This window comes from Cajanus cajan, chromosome 8, assembly GCF_000230855.2.
Source record: "Cajanus cajan strain Asha chromosome 8, NIPB_CcT2T_4, whole genome shotgun sequence".
NCBI lineage: Eukaryota > Viridiplantae > Streptophyta > Magnoliopsida > Fabales > Fabaceae > Cajanus > Cajanus cajan.
The window spans coordinates 15,903,801-15,917,846 of record NC_138524.1 but is presented as its reverse complement, the minus strand read 5'-3'; the positions used below and the strand labels follow the sequence as shown (position 1 = coordinate 15,917,846).

The 14,046-nt window shown below is 39.7% G+C and overlaps 1 pseudogene; it reads right to left on the bottom strand.

Annotated features, from left to right (window-relative positions):
* Positions 1–6,736: 6,736 nt before the first annotated feature.
* LOC145950697 (cyanidin 3-O-galactoside 2''-O-xylosyltransferase FGGT1-like) lies at positions 6,737–11,168 on the bottom strand (annotated as a pseudogene).
* Positions 11,169–14,046: the final 2,878 nt, after the last annotated feature.

Below are 14,046 nucleotides of genomic sequence, written 5' to 3'. Positions count from 1 at the left end.
TACTCGAATTTAGCTAACCATGAACAACAAATTTTTTTCAGTTTGTTCGGTTTTGACGGTGTCGAAAAATGTGCTCACCCCTAAATACGATACAAATAGAAAAATAATATTAACATAGCAATTCAATACAATAAAGTATCGTATCAACATTTTTTGTTAAGCATATGTCAAGTTAATATACCACAATTATATAATAATTGGAATAATGAGATCAAAATTGTGGGGAAAAATAGGAAACAAAATTTAGAAAATTGAAAAAGAAAATCTTTATTCATATAGCATTGGGATTTGCATTTTATCTAGAGCAATCTAGACTTGGACTTGGGATGGATAACTTCTTCAAATTGTTTTTTTGGAATGAGGTTGGTCATGATTCGTGGAGGTTGGTGGCTAATGCATTTCACATAAGTTCTTTTGATCCTCTTATTTACAAAAACATTGATTGTTTTGTTACTAAAGGTTTATTTTATGCTTTATTTGTTAAATAGACTAGCGGTGGATTTTATATGCTATGCAACTCATTTTTTTTTCACCTTTAATAATTGTATAGATTGTATAAATTAATAGAATAATTAAGGATCACATTATTTTCTTGTAAAAGGATAGTGCAACACATAATATAATATATGTATATAACATTCTTTATAGTATTTTATATTATTAATTAATAAAAAATTATCATTAATATAACTTTTAAAGTAGTATGGTAAAAGTTAAAAAATTTACTGGAATTTGTATTAGATAACAGTGTAATGTTTTAATTTATACACTCAGTACATAACTTTTCTCTCTATATTTTACAATAAAAATTATTATAAAAAAAAGCATAAGATACTTTGTTAAAAAAAATAAATCTAGTTATAATCTAAAATATAAACAATAGATATAAAAATCTCAAGCGTGTGGTTCAGCGGTAGGGGTTGATCCACGTTTAAGCAAGGTCAGGAGTTTGAATCTTGTCTTATGTATGCAGCCGCGTTAAATTTTGGGGCCAGCTATCCCACCCTTTGAGGTGTCTCCCTCCTAGCAAGGATATTAGTCACTGTTATCGGTCCTGGATACTCTAGGGACGAACAAAAAAAATAAAAATTGAAAAGATTTAGGTTTTCCCCCAACCCTAGACTAAAACATTTCTCCCTCCCTATCTATGAACATGACCTCCCCCGGTGAAGCATATTTCAGGAGCATTCAGTGCCAAATTTGGATGAATTCCTATAGGCTAGTACTGGTTATGTTTCCATTTGTGCATTCGAAACAAAAATTTATCACTACTTGAGTCAATCCATTTTCCAAAACAGAAGAGTGAGATGGATCATGGATGATACCTCTTGTTAATTTATTAGCACATGGGGCATCTTAATCTGCACTTTCTTTCTCTCTTTGTGCCAAGGGTGATTTAACGTTTCAACACAAATCACTCGAGCTTCTCACACATCATGCACTAAAAGCATCTCGATTGCAATATTGACTTCCAACTATAAGAACATATTTTTACACATGCAAACAGATCTTTTTATAATAAAAAGACATTTTATAAGATAATATGTGGGAATCATTTCAAGTTTCTTACATTCAAGATTTTAAATAAGGGTCGTGTACCGTCCCAGTCGAATCCCGATCTGATACCCTTTATAGGTATTGATCATATGACTCTTGAATATGGGTAGTCTCGGTCAGCAGGCGATCTAACTTTCCACGTGTGTAAGATCAGTCGGACCTTGATCTCACCCACTCCCCAGTGAGCTCGGTCAGGGTGTGCTCGGCCAAGGTGTACTCGGTCATGGTGACCTCGGCCAGGATGAGCTCGGCTAAGGTGAGCCCACCAGGATGAGCTCGACCATGTTGACATCGGCCATGGTGCAGTCGGCAAAAGTCCGAGTGGGTCTCACGTCAGGTGCTCCGAGGATTAAGGATGACAATTCTATCTCACTTCAGGTTCCGGGAAACCACGATTCTACATGATGACATGATTATCAGCTTATTTCCCGATATGATTCTCGACCTATTTTCGATGTGGTTCGAAGGGGCAGTTGCTTTATCCCTTTCGCCTTATAGGCTTAGGGCTGGAAGGCAAGTGTACCGTCTCGGTCAGATCCCGATCTGATACCCTTTACAGGTTTTGATCCGATGATTCTTGAATATGGGTCTTCTCGGTCGGACTGCGATCTCACCCACCTTCTGGACGAGCTCGGCCAGGGTGTACTCGGCCATGGTGATCGGCCAGGGTGTGCTCGGCCATAAAGAGGTTGGCCAGGTGTACTCGGCATGGTGAGATCAGCCAGGATGTGCTCGACCATGGTGAGATCGGCCAGGGTGTGCTCGGCCATGGAGAGATCGGCCAGGGTGTGCTCGGCCATAGAGAGGTCGGCCAGGTGTACTCGGCATGGTGAGATCAGCCAGGATGTGCTCGGCCATGGAGAGATCGGCCATGGTGATCGGCCAGGGTGTACTCGGCCATTAAGAGATCGGCCAGGGTGTGCTCGGCCATGGTGATCGGCCAGGGTGTACTCGGCCATGGAGAGATCGGCCAGGTTGTACTCGGCCATGGTAATGATCGGCCAAAGTCTGAGTGGGTCTCACCCCTTGGACTGGTCCGAGAATCAAGGATGAAAAGCCTATCTTTGATAATCAAATATTCCCAAGGAAAACCGTTATGAAAATCCTCGCGCTCACAAGGCCCAGGAGGCCCATGAACAGAAAAGCATAAAACCTAAAACCCTAGAGCTAAGACGGCAGATTACACTTTTGAATGCTCTGGCTCGGAGGCACGATCTAGGAAAAAACCCTAGTCCAACCCTTGGCCGGAACATTTCGGCGCCTACCGTGGGGCTACGGTGAAACTTTTCCTACGCCCCGAGTAACACAGAAGAATCCGCACTTTACCATGGCGAGAGGCGGCACATCCAACAGCGACTCACAACACCCTACCATGGAGGAGATGATGGCATTGATCAACGTTTTGAGGGAGGAGAATGCGCGATCCAGGGAGAGAGAGGAGGCTATTCAACGAGAAAACGAGGAGATTATGAGGCGGGTGGACGAGATGCAAGCTATGATAACGGCCAATGCTAGGACGGCGGAGGAAGATGTCATGATGGAAGTCCCCAGAGATTTTCGACCTTTTTCGGAGGCCATAGAGGCTGAGACCTCCTGAGGGATCATCGGATTCCCCAAGTCGAACCTTTTGATGGAACTCAGGATCCCAGTCAGCACTTGACAAATTTTCGCGCTCAAATGTTGATTTGTGGAGGAAGTATGGAAGTCCGCTGCAAACTATTCATGGGTACACTCAAAAAAGCAGCACTGGATTGGTTTAGTGGTCTCCCTGACCGATCAATCACCGACTTTGATGTCTTTAGTCGGCTCTTCATGGCACAGTTCGCCGCTAACAAGAAGAAACCACCGATCACGTCGGACTTGATCGACCTCAAGCAGCAGCGGGAGGAATCGTTGAAGGACTTTCTGCAAAGGTTCAATGAGATCACCTTGAGGATAGCATCCTTGATGAAAGGATGGCAGTTATCGCGTTCCAGAAGGGCTTAAGGTCTAGAGCTTTCGACATCGTGCTGGAGAAAGTGAATTGTCAAACGATGTCGGAGGTGAGAGCTTTCGCCCTGAGTCACATCAAGACGGAGAAGGGACAAATCAACAAAAGGGCAGCTGAAAGCCGAGAAGATGGGGTCGTCCCAAGAGATTTTTATTCTATATAAAAATGTGAAAAGGTTCTTTGCTGATAAAGTTTTTAACGAGGCACCACTAACTAATAATTTCAATTTTATTAAATATCATCTCTTTTATCTTTCCATGATCGACAGGTGTGTTATTTAAAGGCAACAAACTCGTGATTGATCGGTAAAAATCCGACTGGGCGAGTATAAATAACTCGAAGACCAAAACTCGTGATTGTCGGTAAAAATCCGACTGGGCGAGTATAAATAACTCGAAGACCAAAACTCGTGATTGTCGGTAAAAATCTGACTGGGCGAGTATAAATAACTAGAAGACCAAACTCGTGATTGTCGGTAAAAATCCGACTGGGCGAGTATAAATAACTTGAAGACCAAACTCGTGATTGTCGGCAAAAGTCTGGCTGGGCGAATATAAATAACTCGAAGACCAAACTCGTGATTGTCGGCAAAAGTCCGGCTGGGCGAGTATAAATAACTTGAAGACCAAACTCGTGATTGTCGGTAAAAATCCGACTGGGCGAGTATAAATAAGTCGAAGACCAAACTCGTGATTGTCAGCAAAAGTCCGGCTGGGCGAGTATAAATAACTCGAAGACAAACTTGTGATTGTCGGCAGAAATCCGACTGGGCGAGTATAAATAACTCGAAGACCAAACTCGTGATTGTGGGTAAAAATTTGACTGGGCGAGTATAAATTAACTCGAACTATTTTCTCTCATTATATAAGAGATTGGAATCTGGACGATGTGTCTTTCCGTTTTACACCTGGTCGACATTCTAGAGACCTGGTTGGCGTTTTGGAGACCTGGTCGGCATTCTAGAGACCTGGTCGGAGTTTTGGAGACCTGGTCGGCATTCTAGAGACCTGGTCGGAGTTTTGGAGACCTGATCGGCATTCTAGAAACCTGGTCAGCATTCTGGAGACCTGGCCGGTGTTTTGGAGACCTGGTCGACATTCTGGAGACCTAGTCGGCGTTTTGGAGACCTGGTCGGCGTTCTATAGACATGGTCGGTATTCTGGAGACCTGGTCGGTGTTTTGGAGACCTGGTCAACATTCTATAGACCTGGTCGGCATTTTGGAGACCTGGTTGGCATTTTGGAGACCTGTTCGGCATTTTGGAGATTTGGTTGGCGTTTTGGAGACCTGGTCGGCATTCTGGAGACCTGGTTGGCATTCTGGAGACCTGGTCGGCATTTTGGAGACCTAGTGTTATATACCCAAAAAAAAAAGTTTTAAACTTGGTTTTTGTGTTGTAAGGTCGATAGGATTTTGATCTCGATCCATGTCTCGAGGAGGTTCAGTTAGAGTCCGAGCTAGATCCGATCTCAGGGACAGCTAAGCCCTTGCGCCTTACATGCTTAGGGCTGGAAGGCAAGTGTACCGTCCCAGTCGGATCCCGATCTGATACCCTTTATAGGTATTGATCATATGACTCTTGAATATGGGTAGTCTCGGTCAGCAGGCGATCTAACTTTCCACGTGTGTAAGATCAGTCGGACCTCGATCTCACCCACTCCCCGATGAGCTCGGCCAGGGTGTGCTTGGTCAGGGTGTACTCGGCCATGGTGACCTCGGCCAGGATGAGCTCGGCCAAGGTGAGCCCACCCGGATGAGCTCGACCATGTTGACATCGGCCATGGTGCAGTCGGCAAAAGTCCGAGTGGGTCTCACGTTAGGTGCTCTGAGGATTAAGGATGACAATTCTATCTCACTTCAGGTTCCGGGAAACCACGATTCTACATGATGACATGATTATCAGCTTATTTCCCGATATGATTCTCGGCCTATTTTCGATGTGGTTCGAAGGGGCAGTTGCTTTATCCCTTTTACCTTATAGGCTCAGGACTGGAAGGCAAGTGTACCGTCTCGGTCAGATCCCGATCTGATACCCTTTACAGGTTTTGATCCGATGATTCTTGAATATGGGTCTTCTCGGTCGGACTGCGATCTCACCCACCTTCTGGACGAGCTCGGCCAGGGTGTACTCGGCCATGGTGATCGGCCAGGGTGTGCTCGGCCATAAAGAGGTTGGTCAGGTGTACTCGGCATGGTGAGATCAGCCAGGATGTGCTCGGCCATGGTGGATCGGCCAGGATGTGCTCGGCCATGGAGAGATTGGCCAGGGTGTGCTCGGCCATAGAGAGGTCGGCCAGGTGTACTCGGCATGGTGAGATCAGCCAGGATGTGCTCGGCCATGGAGAGATCGGCCATGGTGATCGGCCAGGGTGTACTCAGCCATTAAGAGATCGGCCAGGGTGTGCTCGGCCATGGTGATCGGCCAGGGTGTACTCAGCCATGGAGAGATCGGCCAGGTTGTACTCGGCCATGGTAATGATCGGCCAAAGTCTGAGTGGGTCTCACCCCTTGGACTGGTCCGAGAATCAAGGATGAAAAGCCTATCTTTGATAATCAAATATTCCCAAGGAAAACCGTTATGAAAATCCTCGCGCTCACAAGGCCCAGGAGGCCCATGAACAGAAAAGCATAAAACCTAAAACCCTAGAGCTAAGACGGAAGATTACACTTTTGAATGCTCTGGCTCGGAGGCACGATCTAGGAAAAAACCCTAGTCCAACCCTTGGCCGGAACAGGTCGTAGTTACAAATTATACAGTCTCATGTGGTCATTAACACTCTAAAACTTTGTCATTAGAACCAAAGTTATCATCGTCATCATTTCTTAAAATCTTAATTGCATCATTAAAGTAGAAAATGTTGTATATCAGAGTTCTGAATACGTTTTCGCATGGTAGGACTCATTGTAAGTGAATTAAGAACCTTAACATTTAAATGCACCATGGTAAATGCTCTTAATCCTTCACTAATTAAAGTCGGCAACATTTTTAGTTCAACAATTTATTATAGTACAGAATTACAAATAATAGATATTTATTTAATATTACCATAAGACTTTTTCACATGTACTTTCTCAACTCATGATTTAATGCATCAATCATAAAGAACACTTTTTAGTTATTATAATAACTAAGAGTGCTTCTACTATGAAACATTTTGGTAAGTGTCTCATCATTAAGATTATGTAAACAATTATAATAAAAATATTTTAATATATAATTTATGTTTTTAATAAATATTTATACATTTTAAAATTGATTTATACAAATATTAGTTTTTACAATTATGAAAATGGCCTTCTTTATAAAAGACAATAATATGACATTTTTGAACCCTAATATGATTAAAATTTCTTCAAAAGGTAGTGAGCATTAGCATTTTCAAAGATCTTATATGTTCTAATATGATGGTGACTTGCATGATAGGAATGGATATTTATAAGTAAATTTAATTGTGTAAGATGATGAGTATGGTTATTACTTGAAAATGGATTTGTTATGCTAATGTATTGGATTCATATTTGTGAATTGAAACAATGTTTGGTAGATCTAAATGAGGGGAAATCGTGTTGATAAGTTGTTGACAATAGGGGACTCTTTGGTTGAAAGAATCTTTTGTGACTCTATTGTTACTCTCCATTGATGAATGTCTAAGGTGTTGGTGAGAGCTTCGAGCATTGTTTGAGTCAAGTGTGACACATCCATTGGTGACTCCTTGGCCTCCATTTATCTTTGTACCAAAGTGAAAATGTTTATAATCATGACTATGAGAGATTGAGAGCAAGTTCACAAGAGAGCGAGAAACACGCTAACAAACGAAATGAAATGAATACAAATAAAAAGACATAAATGTAATTAAGTTCACAAAATCTTAAACATCCAATTTAAAATTGTATATCTGAAAATTGTAAATAATTGCCTATAAATACACCACCTAACACAAACTATAAAACTAGGAAAAAAAAATCAGTACCTCATTGGTGGGACATGTATCTATTTGTTTTACATTAGAATCATTCAATAACTAAACATCTCCACTGAAGTATCTATAGAACTTAATTATTTAAGTGAATCAAACTGAAATGTTGACCTTAGAATACTGAATTCCAAAGCCTGTGATAGAAAGAATCAACATAAGATGACTCAAAATTGTGGCTTAACAAGAGATTCCTCACTATGTTGTGATTTTCTCTAACTCCTCTACCAAGCTCATTCTTATCATCCATCAAATTTTTCACAGCTTTGCACACAACAAGCCATCTTCTTCCTTGTTCACCACTTCAACACCCATGTACCTTCAAATTTTCACCCATAGTTTGTGCATTGATGATGAAATTAGAACTAAGGTGTGGCAACAATGCACCAACTGACACTTGTTCACCAGTGCCTCAATTGAAGGAGTTGCACCACAATGTGTATTAAAACACCCAACATAAAGGTGCTCCAAGACCAATTGTTTTTGCATCCAATGCCCACATACAACCCTTATTTCTTGAACCCTTTGTTTGAACTTTGAACCCTTTTGGAAGAATATCCTCAGTGGACTCAAGCTTAATAGGGGGAGTTAAGTGTTGTAAGAAATGGCATTCTTGTTAGGTCAATACCCAATAATAAATCATGCAATTGGTTTAGTTCTAATAAGTTTTCACTTTTAAATGCACTATAAATCATTAAACCAACCTTGAATCTACCAAGCCACTCACCCCATTTTGCCTCCAAAGTAGACTTGCATGGCTTAGGCACAAGAGGCCTTGAAATCAAAACATGTTTATTGCCAAACTGTGTCTCTAGATAATCCATATAAAGCCCTTCAATTTCTCTACAACCCTCAAATACAATAACATATGACAAGCCTACACCAACCTGAGATGCAATCATAGAAAAGAACAACATTGTCAAACTCCAATGTCCTTGTTCCAACAAGGAACTAAACTTCACATGCATGCAATTTAATGGAACAAGAAAAGAACCCTAAAGGTGGTTTTTCCATTACATCTTCTCTAAGAAATTATTTGGTAGTCTTGGACTACCAAGTGCCCATGGTCCCAACCAATCATTACATGACATTCATTTAATATTTTCAACTTATGAGAAAATATTAATAATAATTGATTACATGTCATGTAGATACTAGTTAAGGATAATGTGGTCCTAGACCATCTAATAACTTTCGGTAGTTGGGGATGCCATGTATAATATTATTGTGGGCCTAATAATCCAATATTGAAGAGAATTGATCCCTATTCTATGAGCCACGTTTAGTATCTGATATATGGCAAAGCCAAACAAAACAAGGTGGGGTTTGAGTCTAAGGAGGAAAAGTTCAATTTGAAGTGAAGTGATCCACGGTTATGGCACTGGGTTGGAACAAATAGGAGGGAACATGCAAAGTGATCTCCACATCATATGGAAGACCATCAATGTGAGGAACATTGATGGGACAAAGGTGATGAGAGTTAGGTGAAGGTTGAGGTTTTATAACTTGGCTTGTGTTCTTTTGGGTATGAAGGAGATTTTGTGTCCCTTTTTGGCTAACTTGATGGCAAGGTGGGGAAATGGGGTGAGTTGCCCTCATAGGATGAGCCTATATTAGGGCCTTATACAAAGTAGACAAATGTAATAGCACAATAATGTAACGACCCTCCTTAGGTCATCACATCAATAACCAACCAAAATAAAAGAGCATTTATAATAAATAAAAATAGAGCAAAAGCCAGCTACGCTAGAGTGTAAAAATTGTTTTCATAATAGCAAACATAAGTATATTAGTCATTCTCAGTAAAATCATACAGTCATCCAAAATATATTAACATTAACCATTAACAGAAACACCCTAGGTGCTGGTCAAGCTCTAAGCCTAGCCACTTCTCAAAGCAGCTACCCAGAAGACTCCTTGCTATCCTATGGCTTCACACCTGATCTGCTCCCCCACATAGTGAGATCATCACAGTTCCACCACATGGAAACATAAGGGTTAGCACGTATAAAACCAACCATAGTATAAATATCATTTAACAATTATTTATTCAAACCAACCAATATAATGTATACACATCCATGCCAATGCATACATATTAATTAAAGAAATCCATAACCAAAGTATACAATTCATACCATATATATATACATAATCCACATCCAAAGCAAAGTCACACCACCGTATAATCCATGATGTAACCAACACATCCAAACCAAATGTTGGCCTCAACACCTATCCAAACCAAGTGTTGATACGGTGAAACATGTCAGCAACCCATGTCTCACGCCTAACCTCTCATGGAAAGTATACAGTTGGATTACGTCGTCACGTAACCCTGGTGGGGTCACCTCATCCATCGGTATGACTCGACCCAGACCCATACCGGTAGCAAATAGATACTTAGAGGAGTACTTCAGAATCCACCTAACATCTGAAGTGGTTTACTATATAATCCTTGGAAAAGTTCCAAATTGGAAATCCTCACAATGGGATTCCGAAATTTCATATTTTCTCCAAAGATTATATCCCTGATCTCACCAAGAGATCTCCCATCCATAACCTTACTCCTCTCAGTCCTATTTACTTTTCCAAACCACATACACATAACATACTTAATTATATATATAAACATAATCATAACCATAACCATGCCAAATTAAATATCCAAAACAACCATCAACTTAAATAAATAACAACCTTCATACAAACAAAATCGCATATTAAAAGTTATACTACTCCTATCATGCTCATATATATTAGATTAAGTCTTATAAGTACTACCCTTACTTAGCATACTAGATTAATTTTATAAATGCCACCCTTACTTGGATAAACCTGAATTGAAACTCGGGCAGAAACTGAGACTATAGCACAGCTGCCTCCCCAAGGCTCCTTCCGTCTAAAATAGGGGCCGGAGCTAAAACTAGGACAGAACCTCCTCCTCTAGATTTCCCTTGGTCTTCAAAGAGAAGAAGAGGGAAAGAAGAGAGTATAAGAGAAGAGAGAATGAGAATTGAGGGATGAGAAGTATTTCTTGGGATGGTTTGCAATGGAGAAGTGAAGGCCTATTTATAGCCTCCAAAACACATTAAAAAAATGTAAAATAATGGAGAAAAAGATAGACAAAACTAAGTGGAATGAATTAGTGGAATGAATTATAGAAGTTGGTGGGATGAATTAATGGAGTTGGTGTGAATTAATGGAGTTGGTGCCATGTTCTTTTCCGCACCGACTTTGGCTACTGATTTGGACCTTATAGACAGCCGAATCTGAAAATATTTCCTTCATGAAAGTTGTAGGATTTTCTCTTATCTTTCCATAGCCACCAAGTTTGTATCATTTGAACAACCACCGACCAAGTTATACCCCAAACACCGAGGCTTGCCAATCAGCCCAGCGAGAAACAATTGTATTAATAAAAGTCCAAGTTTGACCTCCTAAACGACCGATTTTGCAAATGGCTATTTCTGCAAAAGTTATGCGTTTTTCTCTTAGATTTCCATTGACACCAATTTTGCATCATTTGGACCATCACAGCCCAAGTTATGCCTCGGACACCGAGACTAGTCAGTCAGCCCAGCGAGAAATGATTCTTAAAAAAAATTTCACAACTATCTAATTAGATCTAACAACACACATATCTTTCTAAGCATAAATGGAGTGTGAATTATCTATAATTGAAGTAAAATATAACCACCAAATTATGACCAAATACCACATAGAAATAATGACAATAGTAATAATCATGTTGAAAACTGAGATGTTACAATTCTCCCCAACAACAAAAATTTTCGTCCTCGAAAATTCACTTACTCAAAAGAGATATGGGTATTGATCCTTCATATTATCTTCCAACTCCCAAGTGGCTTCATTAGTGTCTGCATCCCAAATAACCTTCACCAAATTGATAGATTTACCTCGCAACTTCTTAACTCTCTTGTCTGCCACTGAAACTGGTTGTTTCTCAAAAGTTAAATTCTCCTTCACTTGCACTGCCTCTGATTCCAAGACATGACTCGGATCGTGAATATACTTTCTCAGTTGTGAAACATGAAACACATCATGCAAATTATATAGGAATGGAGGTAATGTAATCTGATATGCCACTGCTCCAATCCTCTTGAGAATTTGATACGGTCCCAATAAACTTAGGATTCAACTTCTTAGTTTTAATAGCTCTTCCCACACCTGTGGTAGGAGTCACCCTCAAAAATACATGTTCTCCCTCTTTAAACCAACACAAAGGTGTTCTACATTTCCTCACATATAGAGTCTCAAATGGTGCCATTCCTATACATGCGTGAAAATTGTTTTTATAAGTGAACTCGACCAAAGGCAACATTTCTTCCCAACTCCCTAGATGATCCAAAATACAAGCCCTCAACAAGTCCTCCAAAGATTGGATAGTCCTCTCAGACTGCCCATCAGTCTGTGGGTGATAAGCAGAACTGAGTCTTAACTTAGTTCCTAACGCCTGATGCAAACTCTGCCAAAATCGGGATGTAAAACGAGGATCCCTATCAGAGATGATACTAGAGGGCACACCATGTAATCTAACAATCTCCTTAATATACAATTGAGTTAACCTTTCTAAGGACCACTTTATATTCACCGGAAGAAAATGAGCACACTTAGTTAATCTATCCACGATCATCCAAATAGAATTACAATTCTTAGCAGACCTTGGTAATCCAACAACAAAATCCATAGTTATACTATCCCATTTCCATTCTGGCACTTCCATCATCTATAATAAACCTCCTGGTTTTTGATGTTCTACCTTAGCTTTTTGACACACAATGCAAGATGCAACATACTCAGCTATCTCCCTTTTCATTCCATTCCACCAAAACATTTTCTTCAAATCTTGATACATTTTTGTCATACCTGGATGTATACTCAATTTGCTTTTATGAGCTTCCTCAAATATCAATTTCTTCAACTCCTCATCCTGTGGAATACAAATTCTACTCTTGTACCTCAAAATTCCATCTGTACCTTGTTCAAAATTCTTCCTAAACCTCCTAGGAAAACCCACAACAAAGTTTATACACATTATCTCATTTCCAAATAGGAACATCTAAAGGCTACAAAAGTCCTAAAAGGCACCTAATGTTCTGTCTCAGACTTATACTATACTAAATATGAGTACACACCATCCTCTATTCCTCTCTACACTTAAGGCCACCATGCTTCCACTGCACGACTTTGATACACCTTAGTAGCTCCTCAATGGATACTAAGAGAACACTTGTGTCCTCCCTTTAAGATCATCTTCCTAAATTCAAGATTACTAGGCCATAGATCCTATTATTGAACCCCAAAACATCATCAATTTCCACTCGTAAAGGGCTATTTATACCCACCCCTACTAATCCTCTCCACTTGGTTCACTAAGAAAGAATTTAACTCCTAGGCTTCTCTAATCTCGTCCATTAATTCATTAGTTACTTTCAACATACTAAATTCAATGCTCCTAAGGGTGAGCTCACACATCACGCTTAAGTCTCTAAGTTCTTTAGTCAAATCCAACCCTTAAATCATCAAATGTGGTAGGCGAAAGATCATCCTACTCAAGGTATCTGCCAGAATAATATTTTCATTTCTACGACCCTCTCCAAAAATCATGTGCCTAAGCGTAAGTTTTACACAGAATCAATCTCCAAGTCTTACCACCTCATCTATACCGAAGGCAGCTCTTATCCACTACCTTGTCCTATATCCTCTTGTCTTGTTTTCAAAATGAATCAACTAATTATGCTTCTCCAATTTCCTTCAATAATTCACTTGTTACTTTAGTCATACCTAGTCTCATACTACTAAGGGTAACCTCATAAGCCAAACTAAAATCTTTAGACCAAACCAAAAGATCTATCTCTCTAACCATAAGGGAAGATATATCTAGAGGTCTTCTACTCAAAGTATCAACCACCATACTAGCTTTGCCCAAATGACAATTAAGATCAAAATCCTAGTCCTTAAAAATTCCAATTATCTCTTCTTGTCAATAGATATTTAAAATTCTTATGATCGCTAAAAACCTCTAGCTTAGAATCATATATGTAGTGTCTCCAAATCTTAATTAAAATTGCTAACTCAAGGTCATGGGTAAGGTAATTCCTCTCATGAATTTTCAATTGCCTAGAATCACAAGCTACTATCTTTCCTTCATGCATCAACACTCTTCCCGAATCTATCTTAGTAGCTATAGGAAAAGAAAGCAAAGCGATTCCTGTAGTAGAGGCGAGTGAGATGAGAGTAGCCTAAACCTCGAACTGCTATCTTAGAAATTTACTTAATAAATCTCCTATAAATTATCCTAAGAAAACTCTTAATTTTACTAATTGAATTAGGTATCTCTCACTACAACTTCTACCTTAGGTAGCTCTATGTTAAACCTTCACAAGAAATTACATGGCCTAAAACACGCACCTAATACAATCAGAGTCATACTTAGATAATCTAGCCTAAGTTTATCTTGGATATATCTTCACACTTAACTCTAATATGATGGTATCACAT